General features: G+C 35.4%; 1 pseudogene; it reads right to left on the bottom strand.

Annotated features, from left to right (window-relative positions):
- Window positions 1-1,067: 1,067 nt before the first annotated feature.
- Window positions 1,068-1,640, bottom strand: LOC122893929 (annotated as a pseudogene).
- Window positions 1,641-3,856: the final 2,216 nt, after the last annotated feature.

The raw sequence follows: 3,856 nt of genomic DNA, 5'->3' as shown, positions 1-3,856 counted from the left end.
GGGGGAGAAAACACCGAACTAGGGACTTGGATTTGATAAAATCAGCAGAGAAATCTCAAATAGGTTTTTAACTATGTATTGAAGAGAATGAACAGAGCTGGTGATTTTCAATGGAATATGGTATGAAAGACACATCAAGAATATATTGGGAAAAAAATCAAGTTCTACTTTTCCTAGAAAGTATATGCTTCTTGGAAATCTTCTCCGAGTTACCCTAATCCTTCCTGTAGCCCCTGACAATTATAGGACTCGTCAATTTCAGCTTTTGACCTCTCAGAAAATCTGTAGATTTTTTTGGATAGCTTTTATGGCCTGCATGTGTTTAAAAAGGTGGACAGGAAAATTAAGCCAGATAAAACTTATGGATGCTAAGCATTTTAGTGAAACATAGGATCCTGCCCCAATATAAAATAATGAATAAGATTGAAACTTTTAATGGAATAGAAGTTATAACATATTTCTTTAATATTAATAATCATTTTACAATATGTAATTATATCAAGTCAACATATTATACACTTTAACCCAATGGTGTATGTCAATTATATCACAACGATGCTGAGGAAAAATAAAAATTTAAAAAATAAATGTTTTTGAAATATTATATTTGAATAGTAAATATTACATAGGGATACTTTTTACTTTCAAGCTGAACTTTTATTTAAAATGTAAAAGAAGGGAGCTTGGGTGGCTCAGTTGGCTAATCATATGCCCTTGGCTCTCATCATGATCTCAGGGTCCTGGGATCAAGTCCCTGCATTGGATTCCCTGCTCAGTGTGGATTCTGCTTCTCCCTCTTCCACTGCTTATGCATTCTCTCTCTCTCTCTATCTCTCTTGATCTCTGTTAAATAAATGCATAATAAAAATTTTAAAAATTAAAAAAATGGCTCTTGAAAATACTGATAAATAAAGCAAAAATATACACTGCTCTCTTTCTACTAGTCAGTCAGTGTATCTATGGACAGGGTAATAGGACTTATGTGCTCATAGAATTTTAGAGTAGCTTCATATTATTAGATTATGTAGAGTTTCTCTGCATATGATCTCAGTTCTGGAGGTACATCTTTACTGAGCATGAATAAGGACTCCTGCTCCATAACCATAACCAATCCCTGGAGCCCAAAGTTTTTGCATAGCATTCTTTACAATAGATTTCATCTTCTTGGAGTTGTGGAGTCAAGATCTTTCCCACAGTTGGCACCTAGGAAATGGTTTTTGTACTAGGGTTTTCCAGCTCCAATTATCCCCTCAGAAGCATATTCAAAATCCCTACATGTGGGACACTTTTCAGTACCACTGTATTTCTGAGCCAATTTGGAAGCGTTTGGGTGTGTTATAGCCATGTGAGTTTGAACACACTTGGGTTTGATACCCAGCCTCTCCTCACTGTCCATGTTGAGTGCACCAGTGCCCTGGCTGCAACAATAGCCTTTCAGCCCATCCTTCTTTCTACAGCAAGATTTGCAAGTAGATCTCTTCATCATGCACCACTGCCACTGTGCCATCTAAAATTGTCCTGCAATCCATGCACAGAAAGCAGCAGCTGTGGAAGCTCCTCCCAGCTCCCTGAACCTCTTCCACAAGGTTCACAGTGCTCCCACAAGCCCCACACTTGTTTCCAGCTCTCCAGATGAGCATTTGAATTGGAGGTAGGACCACACACTGCTGATGGGAGCTAGGGAGGCAGGGCAGAGGGAGCCCAGAGAGGAGTCAGGGATCCCAGGAAAGCCTTTGCAGGACTGGATGTATGGATGGCTATTTCACAGAGACTTTGTATTTTTATTTTTCCCCTAATAATCTTATATTCTCTCAGTACTGATTAACTTGTATATTTAATTGCTACATAATGGTCCCTTAAAAAGCACCAGTTATTTTAAAATTCACTAATGTTATTTGAAATTATTCTTGTTCTTTAAGAACCTTTATTTATTTCTTAATACTATGCATGTTCAATTATTTTTCCTTAGATTCTTAAAAAATAATAACTTTATTGGGAAAAAACAATTCAAACAAAATATACAAAGTAATTTGGTTACAAATCTTCAAAATAACAGTCAAACTTCATTGACTATTTCATCGTTCTATAGTTAGTATGGAAATAAATGGGCTATAAATAATCAGGCTTGTGAAGTATAAATCTAAGCTTGTCAAGCTTAGCTAGTTAGAAACTGCTTTTTTTTTTTTTTGTATTTCCATTAGTCATGAAAGATACGCAGAATTGCTTCCATGTCACTTTTAAGTAGCTGAACATTTCTATATATGCATATTGCCTGGGGATATTGGAAATAGAAATGCCCCCAAAATTAAGCGCCAGATTGTCAAGAAGTATAAACACAAGGGGTAAAATTTTACCTTTAGCTATGTTAATGCAAATCTAGTCACAGTCATGAATATATTATTTTTATTCTTCTCCATCTGAGATTGCTATATCAGAAATGGAATTTTAGCCCATTTATCCTGTGGATAAAACACATTACATATGTACCAGAAAGCACATCTTTTTTGTTGTTGTTGTTGTTCCTTTTTTTCTTGGTAATGCAAAATAGAGCCAGTAGCTCATTTTCTTACAGAATCTGAGAACCCACACCAATCCTAATATAGCTGTCCCATCAACATATTATTCCAGTATAAAGCAGAGCAGTGCTTGAAGCTGCTGAACTGGGCCCACTCTCTCTCCAGGGTTAACAGATGGTATAAACTGATTGAATTAATCAGTGAGCTCAGTGAACCACTGGCTAATTCCATGAAGGAACCCTACCTCTCATGAAACTGATGAGTTGTTTTACAATCTTGATCAAATTGAAGAGTCCTGTTATTACTGTGTAGACAAAGTTCAAATTTATCAGACTGCTTGGGTCACTTTTTAGATGGCCATATTTCCCATAAATGTATATTTGAAGGTATAGTATAGTGTGTGTGTGTGTGTGTGTGTGTGTGTGTGTGTGTGTGTGTGTAGAGGGGAACTGGAGTTTGCAGTCCTTAGAAATCACGTGTAATCCATTGCATTATTATTTTTGCTTACTCTATCCACTCAAAATGCAGAAGCCATAGATAACAACTACACATGATCTCAGACAAGAAAATCCAGTATCTTTGAGTTTTTATTTAAAATGGAAATATACCAAGATAATTTGAAACTATGTCTTCATTAATATTTTAGCTTATATTCATATTGCTGATGTACATATCAGAAGTATTATTTTTTTTCTGTCATTTATTTTACTTGTTTACATGAACTCCAAAGTGTGATTGTAGATGGGCCTGCTGGGATGGTGAGATATCCATGTATATACACACAGGAAAATCTATAAATTACACTGTATTTAACTTGTCTAGACGCTGATCTTGAGGAGAGATCATGAATCATAATAATCCATGTGCTGGATCCCCATACATAAAGATAGCTAGTATTTACTGAGAAGTTGCACAGACCAGGCACAATCCAAGGGTTTTACATGAGTTATTTCATTTAATCCTCTCAACAGCTCTGTGAGATATAATGGTTACTACCTATTCTTGCACATGAAGAAAATAAGACTTGAAGAATTTAAGTCACTATTAACAGTATAATTTGTGGTCTCTTTCTCCTCAGTTTTATTGAGAAATAATTGACATACATCATTGTATAAGTTTAAGGTTTACAACATGATGGTTTGATTTACACGAATTGTGAAATGACTACCGCAATTGGTTTAGCTACCCTCCATCATCTCACATAGATTAAAAAAAAAAAAAAAGAAAAGAAAAAAAATGTCCTTTTGTGATGCATAACTTGTTTTCTTAAAAAACATGCTGTAACAATGTAAACTTTTCCTCGGTGTGAGAGTCCCTTGAATGCAAGACTGTATGTGTGT

Source organism: Neovison vison, chromosome 13, assembly GCF_020171115.1.
Source record: "Neovison vison isolate M4711 chromosome 13, ASM_NN_V1, whole genome shotgun sequence".
Taxonomy (NCBI): domain Eukaryota; kingdom Metazoa; phylum Chordata; class Mammalia; order Carnivora; family Mustelidae; genus Neogale; species Neogale vison.
This window is presented reverse-complemented; position numbering and strand designations above follow the sequence as displayed.